This window comes from Pelodiscus sinensis, chromosome 1, assembly GCF_052426305.1.
Source record: "Pelodiscus sinensis isolate ZL-2025 chromosome 1, ASM5242630v1, whole genome shotgun sequence".
NCBI lineage: Eukaryota > Metazoa > Chordata > Testudines > Trionychidae > Pelodiscus > Pelodiscus sinensis.
In genome coordinates, this window is record NC_143052.1 from 160928213 (window position 1) to 160943633 (window position 15421).

Below are 15421 nucleotides of genomic sequence, written 5' to 3' on the forward strand. Positions count from 1 at the left end.
CCCTGGCTAATAGCTTTTTATGGACTTAACTGCCATGAAATTATCTAACTTCTCTTTAAACTCTGTTATAGTCCTAGCCTTCACAGCCTCCTCTGGCAAGGAGTTCCACAGGTTGACTATGTGCTGTGTGAAGAACAACTTTCTTTTATTAGTTTTAAACCCGCTACCCATTAATTTCATTTGGTGTCCTCTAGTTCTTCTATTATGGGAACTAATAAATAACTTTTCTTTATTTGCCCTCTCCACACCACTCATGATTTTATATACCTCTAGCATATCCCCCCTCAGTCTCCTCTTTTCTAAACTGAAGAGTCCCAGTCACTTTAACCTCTCCTCATATGGGACCCGTTCCAAACCCCTAATCATTTTAGTTGCCCTTTTCTGAACGCTTTCCAAGGCCAAAATATATTTTTTGAGGTGAGGAGACCACATCTGTACATAATATTCCAGATGTGGGCGTACCATAGTTTTATACAGGGGCAGTAAGATATTCTGTGTCTTATTTTCTATCCCTTTCTTAATAAGTCCTAGCATCCTATTTGCCTTTTTGACCGCCGCTGCTCTCTGTGTGGAAGTTTTCAGAGAACTGTCCATAGAATCATAGAATCATAGAATAATAGGACTGGAAGGGACCTCGAGAGGTCATCGAGTCCAGCCCCGCCCTCAAGGCAGGACCAAACTCCGTCTACTCCATCCCTGACAGATGTCTATCTAACCTGTTCTTAAATATCTCCAGAGAGGGAGATTCCACCACCTCCCTTGGCAATTTATTCCAATATTTGACCACCCTGACAGTTAGGAATTTTTTCCTAATGTCCAATCTAAACCTCCCCTGCTGCACTTTAAGCCCATTACTCCTTGTCCTGTCCTCAGTAACCAAAGGGAACAAATTTTCTCCTTCCTCCTTGTGACACCCTTTTAGATATTTGAAAACCGCTATCATGTCCCCCCTTAATCTTCTTTTTTCCAAACTAAACAAGCCCAGTTCATGAAGCCTGGCTTCATAGGTCATGTTCTCTAAACCTTTAATCATTCTTGTCGCTCTTCTCTGTACCCTTTCCAATTTCTCCACATCTTTCTTGAAATGTGGCGCCCAGAACTGGACACAGTACTCCAGCTGAGGCCTAACTAGTGCAGAGTAGAGCGGCAGAATGACTTCACGAGTTTTGCTTACAACACACCTGTTGATACAACCTAGAATCATATTTGCTTTTTTTGCAACAGCATCACACTGTTGACTCATATTCAACTTGTGGTCCACTATGACCCCTAGATCCCTTTCTGCCATGCTCCTTCCTAGACAGTCGCTTCCCATCTTGTACGTATGGAACTGATTGTTCCTTCCTAAGTGGAGCACTTTGCAGTTCTCTTTATTAAACCTCATCCTGTTTACCTCTGACCATTTCTCTAACTTGCTAAGGTCATTTTGAATTATGTCCCTATCCTCCAAAGAAGTTGCAACCCCACCCAGTTTGGTATCATCTGCAAACTTAATAAGCGTACTCTCTATCCCAATATCTACATCATTGATGAAGATATTGAACAGTACGGGTCCCAAAACAGACCCTTGCGGAACTCCACTTGTTATCCCTTTCCAGCAGGATTTAGTACCGTTAACAACAACTCTCTGACTATGGTTATCCAGCCAATTATGCACCCACCTTATCATGGCCCTATCTAAGTTATATTTGCCTAGTTTATCAATAAGAATGATAACTCCAAGATCTATGATAACTCCAAGATCTCTTTCCTGATTTGTCGTAGCCAAATTAGCCCCCATAATACTGTACGTATAGTTGGGGTTATTTTTTCCAATGTGCATTACTTTCCATTTATCCATATTAAATTTCATTTGCCATTTTGTTGCCTCACTCAATTTGGTGAGATCTTTTTGAAGTTCTTCACAGTCTGCTTCTGTCTCGACTATCTTAAACAGTTTAGCATCATCCACAAACTTTACCACCTCACTGCTTATCCCTTTCTCCAGATCATTTATGAATACGTTGAACAGGACTGGCCCCAGGACTGACCCTTGGGGGACACCACTAGTTACCCCTCTCCATTCTGAAAATTTACCATTTATTCCTACCCTTTGTTTCCTGTCTTTTAACCAGTTCTCAATCCATGAAAGGACCTTCCCTCTTATCCCATGACAACGTAATTTACACAAGAGCCTTTGGTGAGGGACCTTGTCAAAGGCTTTCTGAAAAATCTAAGTATACTATATCTACTGGATCCCCCTTGTCCGCATATTTGTTAACCCCTTCAAAGAACTCTAATAGATTAGTAAGACATGATTTCCCTTTACAGAAACCATGTTGACTTTTGCCCAACAAATTATTTTCTTCTACGTGCCTGACACGTGCAAATTTCTTCCTCAATAGCTTATTCGGAAATAATCGGGCAGTGTAGACGTAGCCTAACGTGTTACAGGACTCTTTGTTGATTTTGCTGAATCAGACTAATATGGCTACCCCTCTGAAACTCAGTTTCTAACCAGTCCATTTTTTTTCAATCATGCATGCATGGAGGGACCAATAGTACTTCCTGTACCACTTGGAAGTACTTCCAGCCCTGTTGTTGTTGATTCTGAACCATCATCTCTCAGTGACTCAGTTCTTCATTTCTCAAACAGGCCATATTAAGTATATGCACGCAGCAAAGAAAACTCATGGCTGACTCACAGCTGATTTGGGCAGTGGGGCTTTTTCACTGTTGCTTGGGCTGGAGCTCCAGGACTTTCCCACCCCACGCAATAAACAGTTAAATAGTCAAATGGCATGAAAATACCTAAACAAGTTTTTCCTCTTGTGTCAGTTCACTTTGTTTGGTGAATTGCCTATGACGTATATTCCCTAGGCATTATATGAAAGAAAATGCCATTTCATTGTGGTGTCTTACCAACTTTTACATTGACCTCATAAAAGAATGACAGAGTAATTGAAGTACTATCTTTTATTTGACCAATGTCTGTTGGTGAGAGATACAAGCATTTGAGACACATAGAGCTCTTCTTCAGGTCTAGAAATGTACTCCCAGCATGGCAGGGAAATGCAAGTGGAACAGACTGTTTAGCATGAGTAGTTAGCACATGTTGTAAGGCATCATTCTAGTATAGTGGGCCTTAAGGAAAACCTGTACAATATTTCAAAAGACAAACCTGAGAGCTTAAATGAATTCCTCTTCTAGATACTAAAAATCATGGACTGAAGAGAGACACTGGGTTTACGGCTATTACAACATTCTGTAACCCACTGAAGCTTACTTTTGTCCTATGACTGCAGAGAGTTTAATGGGCCAGTCTACCTGGAATGGTTCCATACAATGCATGCTAGCTATTTAACACTAAACAATCTGCTCCCAAGTGCATTTTGTTGTGACATTGGAGGTTGCTATCAGCTCTTAATTTTATAAAGTGGTCCCTTATGTTATACGCTACAACGAGTGCACTCATTATATGATACAGGATTAGCTGCACAAAGCTATCAATAAAACATTAGATATTGCCAGAATAAACTAAGCAAGTTTGTCCTAGTTACAATGTAGGAAGATGAAGTTTTACCATCTGTATCATGTGATTACATAATTAAGCTTGCGATTTAGCCCAGCAATTTGGATCCCATAGAGTATTTTAATTATAAACTTCTTCAGACCTGGCCTTCTTAAAATTGGATGACAAATGATCAGATCGTGGTTCAAATTAATGCACATGTAATCAAAGGCACACAATCCAATTGTCTTCAAATGCTTCTTAGTATTCGGTCAGCTGACTCTTGCCCAAATGTCATGTATTATGATGAAAGCAAGAGCACAAACTTTGGGATATTAAATGAATTGAATTTATAAATGAACTAAGTTTAATGTGTTCTGAATTGCAAACTGCGCAATAATCTGTTTTAGGACATATATGGGAAGAAATGCATTAAATCAAACACAGTGGTATGCCCATTCAGTTACATTTATAGTAAGGTTTTTACTAATAAAATTCTTTATAGCCACCAGTTCCACTGTGTGTGAAATTAAATATATAATTTTTCTGTGTTCACTTTACTCCAGCCAAAACAACGACTAGGCCCAAATGCTATTCAAGGTTATACCTAGGGATGTTCTTTCTTGGTTATTCACCTTTTTTTTCTATTATAGTGAAGAAATGAACTCTTCGTGGTTGATTCACCATCAGTGAATTACTTCTACTAAGTCAACTCAACTCCATTGCAATTGAGTTGTATTTGGCAGTTTTACGTCTCTCTACACTGATTCCAATATTTTAAATTTGAAGCCATGTTCCTTAGTACCATAGACGTAGGTCAAATAGCGTATTCAGTTAGCTAATTCAATAGTTTCTACAATTTTCCCTGTGTGTGCACAGAGTCTGATAAATTCAGCATGCTTTGAAGGTTGTTTAATATTCACTTGAAATTCAGTATTTTGATCAGCTAGTCCTACCAGTAAACTCATTTACCAGGAAACTATTAGGAGAAAAAAGACATAGTTAAACCAAGTTCGTTCATAAAGCAAAAGCAATATTCACAGTAAGCGTTTTGCCATGTTTACACAGTTCTGGTAATTACATGTCAAAACCCTTAGCTAGGGAGCTGACCCTTACATTTTCACTTAAATGCCAATGATAAAGGTCTCAACATTATATTTTAAGATGTTGTATGGTCTGCATTGCTCAGTTGTAATTTCAGTTACATTCACTGGTTCAATTAATTAAAGAATAACACTGGACAATGCCTTAAACCCTGCTGGTATCCTGAAATAGCTATTCCTCATCTTGACAGCACACCCATTATATCAAAATATCTTTTGAAATAATGGGCCTGCTATTCTGATGTCCCTATAAACTTTGTTCCACACGGATTAAGGGACATTGTGGAATAGGGGTTTATTTCAAAATTTGGTGCTGTGTAGACAGCACCAAATTACGAAATAAGCTACTGCGACATACACTCAAAATAAGATATGCAATTTGCGTATTGCAAATTGCGGAGCTTATTTTGAATTAAGGGTACTGTGTAGACACACCTAGGCTGTGTCTAGACTGCAAGCCTCTTTTGAAAGAGGCTTTTTTGAAAGAATCTTTCCAAAAAGCCTCTTTCAAAAGAGAGCGTTTAGACTGCAACCACTTCTTTCGAAAAAGTGAGCCACTTTTTCAAAAGAGAGCACTCAGACAGTCTGGATGCTCTCTTTTGAAAAAGTCCTGTTTGCATTCAAAAATGCCTTTTTTCGAAAGAGCACTTTTGAAAAAAGGCGTTCTTCCTTGTAAAATGAGGTTTACCGCAGTCGAAAAAAATGCCGTGTTCTTTCGATTTAATTTAGAAAGAATGCAGCAGCAGTCTAGATGCAGAAGTTTTTTCAAAAAAAGGTCACTTTTTTTCGAAAAAGGCCAGTTAGGGCCTGGGGGTGGGGGAGCGCACAAAGCCTCTTCCATGGCATGGGTACCTCATGGGAAGGGGGGGAAAGGGGCTCCCCACCCCCAGACCAATCATGGTCTGGTAGTGGGGTAGCTCCGCCCCTTCCTGTTTAGGGTTCCACCCCTCCCGGGGTGGCCTGGGGCTACTTCAAAAAATTTTGAAGTGGCCCCATGGGCAAAAATGATTGTCCACCCCTGTACTAAATCATTAGTTGTCACTTTCTGGTGGGTAAGTTTGTAGACGTAGTATGGCCTGCAACTCCATCTTCTGATGTAAGGTTGATGGTAGCACTTAGTTGCAATCACTGGAGTACTCATGCTCAGTACAGCTGCTTTATATTTTGAACAGTGTATTTAATACTAGTTTTGTGGATTCATTTTGCTTGTGCAGCACTCATTCTGAATACTAGCCCCTGGTTTACATTGGTGTTTTTAGTAGTGAGCTGTAGTTGAAGATGACTGAAAAGGAATGTTGGTTTCCCCTCCCGTTTGTGTAATGTTTTGGTAAGCATTGCAGCACATAGAGCGTAATTCCATACAGACAACATGTGCAGTCAGATGTGCATGTGCCTTATGGGCTAGAACCATCTCCTCTTCAAGCCCATGGAACTATTACCTCAGATGTGGCGAAAATTGGCCCCAAGAAATAATCAGCCCCATTTGATGACACTCATCTTAATATCAATGCTGTAAATCCTATTCTGTAAAAAATAAAGTTTAAGTAAAGTGTAACTGCAAATTGAATATATCTCCTTAGGACTTGAGCAGAGATTGCTGTACATTGTAACTGAATAAGCAGCGGATAACACAGGCATTATATCAGGAAGAACTCCTATATCACATTACAAGACATGTCCAAGGAGAACACTGCTTCATGGAAAATTCCGCATCCACTCTGAAAAGGTAATAGCATATTTGGAAGAAAAATTTCTTCCAAGCAAAACATCTCTTTGCTTCTGAACACTATTTCTCCAAATAAAAAGGGGATTTCAATTCTTTGTTCTCTCTCGTTGGACAAGTAGAAAACCATAATTCTCCATTCTTGCTTCTTGAGAGAGCCTGGGTGTAGATCCTTAAACACGCCTGGCTTTAAAACAAATAAGCCTTACAACTATTGAATTACTCCTCCGTAAGACAACCAATCTATCCATAAGACCATAAATGGGCTAGCCATTCTCTTGCAGAACCTTCTAAATGGACTTTCATCATTTTAATTGATGCTTTTGAATAAGAACATTGTAGAACAGATTATTAAACCTGCCAAAGCACTAAGAAGATTTCAAAACATCCCATGTTGCAGGGATATGAGAACTAGAGCTGAATGAAATTTTTGACAAAACTTTTTTCCCCACAGTGAAAAAAATACAACTTTGATGACACCAAAGCCTTTACTAAATTAGTGTTTTGGTTTTTAAAAGAACTAAACAAAAGCCCCTCAAAATCTAAATCAAATGTTTCATTTTGAAAATTTTGAATTTTTTGTTATAGGCATCATTTCACATTTTCAAGTTTCCTTCAGTTTTCTTTTTAAACTATTCAGTGAAGGTTATATTTGTCAACATAGAAAAAAAAACACATTACATTTGACCTGAAAAAAAATTCTACTTTTGATTCACCTAAAACATTGTGTTTTCAATTTGACCCCAAACAAATTCTCTTCTATGTTTCACAATTGTCAGTGAACTGAAACATTGAGTATTTACTTAGCTGTAAATACTCCCCAGAACCACTCCCCATTAATAAAAAAGGTGAACAATACTCACATTTGTTTACTTAACTTTTTGAAACACACAATGCATTCATAAATCTTGATGACAAAATTGGGAAAACTGCCATTTCAATGTAACTCTTGTTTTCCGATGCTAGCCAAATAAGCAAAAATTCCTCTAAGGAGTCAGTCTTCAAAATATTCTAAACTGACTAATTCCTATGCTCTGATCTAACAGAACATGCACAGTGCACTAGGGAAAAATGTGCTCATGTAGGGACATCCTCTGAGGCACCAAACAGCAGCTCTCAGAGTCAGGCTTTAACTGTCACGACTGTGTCTTACACATATTACATATCCACCACTTAAATTGTCAAAAAAGGGCTAATTTAATCTCTCAAAGGAGGCTATTATGTTGCATGGAGAATGTTTTCCCAATGTTATGTTGCCATTTCTAGTAAAAAAAACAACCAAATATTTAATGGCTTACCGAGAGAATAAATTTACTAATTGACTACTTGGGAACTAATTCCCTCACATCCTTTGGTTCAACAGCACAGTGAAATAAGGAGAGAAAACAAGCTGCTTCGATGGCAAAGCCTTTCTTGAGAATTTTATGGGCATAAGCTTTGCGCTGACTTCAGCACATGGGTGAAATTCATATGAAGATAACTATGATCTTCAACACCTTCACATTGCTTCGCAGGCAACTGACTTAATTCTGGTTTCTACAACTCCTTCCATCATGCTAACCCTGAAATGATATAACTTTGGACTAATGGCAGGTGAACATGAAGGTGTACATTGCAAAGCTTAGTTGAAAAAATCCTTCAAGTGAAGTGCAATGTAATCCTTGTCAACTGAGCTATTATGTAACAGACATAGGTGAAAATTGTATATAACGTGAAACACTTTTTTGTAGCTCCTGCCATAACTCAGTGGCCTATGATCAGTTCAACAAGTGTGGTTCTGATGTACAGAGGGTAGGATAAGATTCCACCTTTTTTGAGGCTAATGTTTGAAGAATGATGGGTCCATGGGTTATGTGAACCCTCTCTGCTAATAGACTTGTGTGATGCAGCAACTACACTAATACCCCTAGAGTGTCTGGTTTCCGCTCATTGATTGAGAGGAAGAGCTCATCCTCCTGTTCCCTGAAGCTCACACCCCATTAAGTTAAGATGGATGCTGGGTCAATGCTGTTGTTTTAAGAACAGCATATTCTTGTGCTAAGCCCAAGAGAGCAGGCGACAATCAAAACTGCAGACATTGGGTTACAGCTTTAAAACAGCAGGTTTCACTGTGGTAATTTTTTAATCCAATGTAAACAGTACAAACAAAAAAACGGCTGTACGGTGATGCCATTAGTGCTCCCTCTCTCACATGATGTCACATCAGCCCTGGAGAAAATTATACATAAAGAAAATGATCTAGACTGATTTTTAGGAAAAAGCAAAAAGCACTAGAGGAGAAGTCCTTTACATGAAGGGCAGAAACACTGACTTAACATTAAAAATATTAAATGAGTAACATAGAATAGTTAACCAGGAAATGAACTTTCTGTATTGTCAGTTTTGTTTATGGCCAGTGTGACGGGGCAGAGGCGCCCCGCACTCCAGTTCCCCTGGAGGCCGCGTACTTGTTGGCTCTCGGGCCGGAGCCAGGCACCACGGAGCCGGCCGCTCCACGATCGGCGGCACTCAGGCTGAAGCTGGGCATCCCGGAGCTGGCCGCTCCGCAATCGGCGGGCCGAGCGGCCCCAGCGGTTGCCAGCCGGCAGTGCGCTGGATGCTCTTGGGCAGCCGCCACGGCGAGGCGCTTGGGCCAGCTGGGGATTCCGGGTGATGTCACCATGGGGGCAACATCACCACGAGGCCTCGCCGCCCGGCCGGAAGTGGGCCAACGCACGGGGGGCAGAGCCCCCTCCTGCGGCAAGCGGCGCGGAGATTTAAACCCGCGAGCAGCACCGCTGAGGGCGGAAGCTCGGAGAGAGCCCTCCAGCAATGCAGAGCAGCAGATGGGACCCAAGCTGAGGAGGTAAGCTGCCAGCGCGGACGCAGTGGCCTGGCGGGGAGAGGAAGTAGCCCAGGGTGGGCAGAGGGAGCCTGCGGGCTGGCGCATTACGGCAGACGCCCCGCCAGCCGGACCGGACGACGTACGCGTCTGAGTCCTTAGGGCCCTGGGCTGGGGTCCATGAGAGGGGGTGGGCCTGGACCCCCCTCTCCCTGCTACAGGAGGTCAAGCGGCCTCCAACCGCGAAGAGGCCCCCTGGGCCAACAGTGAAACTGACTGGGATGCCGGACAGCGATCACAGGGTCACAGGAACACGGGACTGGGGATGGAGAGCTAGGGGTGCCATCGGGGCCCCCGATAGACTCATTTACAGCCAGGATGAGTTCCAGTGCTCTGTTCAAATATTTACACCCCAGGGGCTAGATTCCCACCTCCATGAAGTTCTGACTAAATAGGTCGATGGGTTAGACATATATGTGAGATGAGAACAGGCCCAGTACGTGCCTGAATCAGTGCATACCTCATTTAAATACAACCTTGTTGCCAGGTATGAACAGCAGCAAGAAATGCCAGGTTCTGTTTTCAATGTTTTTTTTTTTTTTTTTTTGCTAAAGACTTATCACTGGCTCAACCCTGAGCGCTTAAGTACACCACCCTGAGCATTCTTGATGGACAATAGTTCATCACTGAATCCGGGGGCTGAAGCAAAGAACTTCACTGGAGGATAATGGGGAGGTAACAGGATGAATTTAGGAAAACCAACAATTAATGATCAACAAATTCAGTTGTCAGTCTCCCAGGGTACGTCTACACTTGCTCCCTAGTTAGAACTAGGGAGGCAAATGAAGGCGACCGAAGTTGCTAATGAAGCGCGGGATTTAAATATCCCTCGCTTGATTAGCATAGTCACGGCCGGTCACCATTTTGGAAATTGACTAGCCCTATTTAACTTGCCGCGTATAGACGTGATACTCCAAGAAAAAACCCTTAACTCGAATTAACTGGTACTCCTTGTATGAGAAGTACCAGTTAATTCGAGTTATGGGGTTTTTCTTGGGGTACTGCATCTATACGCGGCAAGTTAAATCGGGCTAGTAAATTTCTAAAATGGCAACTGGCTACGACTATGCTAATCAAGTGCGGGATATTTAAATCCCACGCTACATTAACAACTTTGGTCACCTTCATTTGCCTCCCTAGTTCGAACTAGGGGGCAAGTGTAGACGTACCCCTCAGGGTGTCTCAACAGCTATGACAACCTCATCCCTCCTTTGACCATTGTGTGTGATCCCTGAGAACCCTATTTGATATGGCTTTCCAGTTTAACAGCAATTCACTGATGCTACTCTAAAAACAGTCTTTCAAACACTTTGGAACACACCCCATAGTAATACATCTACACCATATTTCCTAAGTTTGCTTATGAATAGTGCCCTACACAAACATGAAAAAATGCATTGCGGACCATGAAATCTGATCTCCCTTGCTGTGAAATGTGTGGGTTTTATGTACTTTTACCCTGTACTATATAGGTATCATGCAGCAGACCAACATTTCTCAAATTGAGGGTCCTGACCCACAAGGGAGATGCAGCAGGAGAGGTTACAAGGTCATTTTATGAGGAGGCTGTAGTATTGCCACCCTTACTTTTGTGTTGCCTTCAGATCTAGGTGGCCAGAGGGTGATGGGTACTGACAGAGTGCACAGCTCTGAAGGTAGCATCCTGATTCAGCGGTGCAGAGGTAAAGGTGACAATATGACACCATACCATGCCATCCTTACTTCTGCACTGCTGTTGATGGAAGCTGGGCTCCTAACCAGCAACCATTGCTCTCCAGTTGCCCAGCTTTGAAGGCAACATTGCTATGAGCATCAGCACAGAAGCTCAGAGTAGCAATATTGCAAGCCTCCCTCCACACACACATACACACACACACATACCACATCATTGCCCATCCACAACTCCTGTTGGGATCAAGATTCCTGCACGTACAATAACATGAAAGTTCAGATTTAGATAGCTAAAATCATGAAATGTCTTAGTTTTAAAATCCTATAGCCCTAATATTGACCAAACTGGACCATAAATCTAGTAGGGCTTCTTAGCATCTACTGCTGCTCCCTATCCACTAGTCTGTTAGCCTGTAAAAGAAGGAAAGTAGGTTGGTTTGATATAATTGGTTCTTCACAAATCAATGGTAGCTATTGCTTGTCTTATTCCCTTGGTTTCAACCAATTGATTACAAATTATTAAACAAAAGCTTCTTTTCATTACAAATCCTGTGAGAAATCTAGCACGAGTTTAGTTTCATGCTGAAACCCTCCTACTAGCAAAAATGCTTATTAGTGTGTCATTTTTCCTAATGTGTTTGTTTGCATTTTATTTTATATTCTGAATACTCTTCTTACAAAAGAGAACAAATAGCACTTATGTAAAAGTCATCTTATTTTTAATCCATGTGCTCCCAACATTAGTTATCATGGGATCGCCATAATTATTTAAATATAAAACCAATCTACTTGTGGGTATGTCTGAATTAATAGACTCCCTGAGAAGAGCTTGTTCTATTTAAAAAAGCTTCTGGGGACAATTTGCTATAAGGGAGTCTTAGCTGTGAAGCCATGTTGCTAGTCAGAGGCATTAGCTAACACTACTTGTTGAGCACAGCATGAAAGTAATGGCAGCTTTCTGAAACATTATTGAAAGACCTTATTCAGTAAGATTATGTATTTTGGATTGCAAATAGACTCTTGAGAGAGGCAAGGCAGAATGTCACACATGAGACCTGGGAGTTCCAAAGACCGAATATCAAATATGCCAGAGGTTTGAGAAGTTTTGAGAAATAAATATCAATTATATTTCCTGGTGACAAGTTACAGAGGAGTAGCTGTGTGAGTCTGTTACTCTAGTGAAGTGGGTTCCAGCCCAAGAAAGCTTATATTCAAATAAATGTGTTGGTCTTTAAGCTCTGGTCAACACTAGGGAGTTATTTTGAAATAACAAGCAGAGCGTCCACATTACCTCACCCATTATTTTGAAATATCAGCTGGTTATTTTGAAATAATAAGTCCTGCCTTCCATAAGGAATAGTGCCTATTTTGAATAGTTATTTTGAAATAGTGGTAGTGTAGATGCTCCACTGATGCTATTTCACAATAACTACTCCCCAGAGTCAAAGTAATTACTGCCTAGTGCTTCTTCGGACTCTAAGTTGAGGTAGCATAAGCACATTAAAGGAGCCTGCTTCAGACTTATTTTGAGTCTTCCCTGTAGTGTGGACATGCTATTTCAAACGTTATTTCAGGAGTTATTATTTCATTTCAAAATAATTTCCTAGTGTAGACTTGCCCTAAGGTGATACAAGACTCATTGTATTTCCTGGGGAATTCCTGGGGAGATGTTATTGCACACTGATACTTTTGAAGCTATGTCCTGAGAAATGGGTCTACTGGTTACCTGTTACAGAACGTCAACAATCAAAGACCGACACTGTATATAAAAAGGACTGATTTGTCCAGTTGGGCTTCTGGTTCTGGATCTACGGCTATGTCTACACTACAAAGAAAAGTTGGAATAAGATAGGCAAATTGCGAACTGCAATTGGCCCGTCTACACGGGGCCAAATGTCAGGAAAAAATCTCTTTTGGAACATCCCTTCTTCCTCATGAAATGAGATTTACAGGGATGCTGACAAAATGCATCCACTTTTCCAACATTTTTTTCAGAAAAGCAGACACATTCTTTGGACGCAGCAGAGCTTTTCCAAGATAGTCTTTCCAAGACGTACCCTAAGATGGATGCATTTATAACTATAAGGAAAACCCATTTGTGGATTTTGAAGTATTAAAACCTATTAGTGCACTGAGCTGGAGTTGAGAGTGATCTCTGGTAAGCTTTTTACTATATATATAGGTTCTTTTACTGTTTTATTATGTTTTCTCAGGAATGCTTTCACCTACAGAATAAATGCGCTTGCTTAGAAGTAGGTGTCGAGTGATTTGTAACTGCTGGAAATACACTCGTCAAGGCCCTGCGAAAAAAAGCAACATGCAGTCATGGGCCTGTTAAGCTTAGTTAAGCTGTCAGGATTGCTAAGGATAGCACAGAGTAAATCAGGAAAGTGTTCAACCCTGCAGTCCGCAGAAAGGAGGCAGTGAGATTGAGGTCTCCCCTCAGGAGATATAAGGGTTGGGAGCTAGAAACCAAACCTACAATGAGTGCTTTTGTTGGGCCATGAAGGAGGAACAGAAGGCAGTTTCCCTGAAACTATGATACACAGAACTAACTGTTCCATTTAAGGTAAATTGAGCATTTCACCCACTATCGTGCACATCTTTTTAACGTTTCAAGACATCGGGTGTTATTTCTCCAAATAGATCCAAAGTGAGAATAAGTTTTTAAATGAAAGTACAAAAGTCACACTGAACTGCTCAGGGTTTGAAATGGACCTCGGATCCCTCTCTCCAATCAATTCTTGCACAGTGTGATCTTTTTAACCAACACTTACGTGTGGAACAGAGACAATGAGAAAGAACCTTAGTTAAGAATGGAATTTCATTTCTCCCTATATACTTTACATGACCTTTTCTATTTCATCATGAAAAATGTGAAAACCATCAGGTCAGCTTTGCAACACATGTGTGAGGGGGATTAATGATCAGTTTCCTATTTTATAGTTGAGTAAACTGAGGCACAGAGAATAAAGCCAAAAATATAAAACTTTGGTGAATAGTGTTTCCCAATTGGTGCGCCGTGAAACCATGGGGTTCCGCGAAGCAAAAGCAAGGGTTCTGCGATGAGTCAGCACTCTCCCGTCCCCTCTTAAAGAGACAGAGTGGCGGGAATTGCAGCGGTGGGGCTTTTTGGGGGCGGGGGTTGCTCAACGAAACACCACGGGGCTTTGTTTTTTAAGGCAACCCTAGGGGTTCCATGGCCAAATAAAATTGAAAAAAACCCTGGGTTAGGCAGTATAAAAGCATGTGAATCGGACCAAGGAATAGAACCTAGCATCAGTTGTCCCATGTCAGTGCTTGACTTCCAAGGTGTAGAGTATTTGCGTCTCTTAAAGTCCCCTGTCTGCAGCCCCCTGGTCTCTTTGCCTCAGGCTTTTGAAGCCTGCTCACCTAGGTCAGGCCTACCCCCTCCTTAGTCACAGAGGGGAAGGCTGATCCTGAGGCTGATCAAAGGCTATCAAGGGAACAAAAGATCAAACACTCCCAGACACACAATCCCAACTGCCACAGTAACTGAAACTGAAATCACCTGAAATCAGAATCAAATTCAAATAGTCGAGCAAACTTACTCACACCAAAAGCTAATACTCTCACCTGGCAGCCTGTTCAGTGGCAGGACCTCTTGCTTTCCCTCTTAAACTCTCCTGTCTGCAGCCCTCTGTCTACTTCACTTGTTCTGCTTCGTTTTATATAAGTAGTTTATTTATCTTAATTCTCCTAAAGAAGTTTTCTGTCTTAGCAATTTAATTTTAAAAAGTTGCCCTGGAAAATTCAAACCTTACTTCAGAAAATGTGCAATTTCTTGCAACACTTCTTCAGCTATTGCTTCTTAACACTGTTATTTGCACCAATTTCCCACCTCCTAGACGCTGTGTGTCACATTCTTGCTTTTTTCATTTCTCATCTCCAACACTTACTTTCACTTGTCTTCAATCCTTAAGCTAAGGGCTAGTTCAGTATTTCACCTGTTTCAATTTTTAAATGACAACTAAAAATAGCAGATCTATTACAGCATATAACCCATACATCTTACTTTCCAACAGAGGGTTGCTCTTTGTTTTCCATTGTCATTCACTTCCCATAGTGTTTCTGCTGTCCAGTTTTCAGTATGATTTTCCCTGAGATCTTGTCTTGCTTTTCAGCTGCCCCACATGCCAAGGGTGCTGAATAAAGTATTTTTCAATTTGAAAAGCAGGAGTTGTAGATTTCAGTAATCCCAACCATTCTAATTAGAAAAATGTGGGTGCTGTTCCAACATTTGCTAAAGTAGTACATGTGTAGGAACTGTGGAGAAAAGTATTAGCCTTTACTTTTAAAGTCCAAGTAAAATATTTACAGACACACAGACAAGAGCTCAACAGCAGGCATGTCATATCACTTAACTACAAGCATGTAACTCATTCCACTGTGGGCAAACACACACAAACAAAAAACCCACTCGCACTTACCAATGTGACATCCAATTAAATCTCCCAGCAGACACCTTGTGGAAAGAGATATCAGACAGTGCAAACATAGACAAAATCAGCTATATTTTTCCTTGCATCATA

General features: G+C 41.0%; 1 long non-coding RNA gene across 1 annotated transcript in view; it reads right to left on the reverse strand.

Moving 5' to 3' along the window:
- The window catches only part of LOC112544762 (uncharacterized), a 102384-nt gene extending 87222 nt beyond the window's left edge, over positions 1–15162 (reverse strand). The window contains exon 1 of the long non-coding RNA XR_003088091.3: positions 14905–15162. This is a non-coding gene — a long non-coding RNA (uncharacterized LOC112544762). The remainder of the gene's footprint in view (positions 1–14904) is intronic.
- Between the last annotated feature and the right edge of the window lie 259 nt (positions 15163–15421).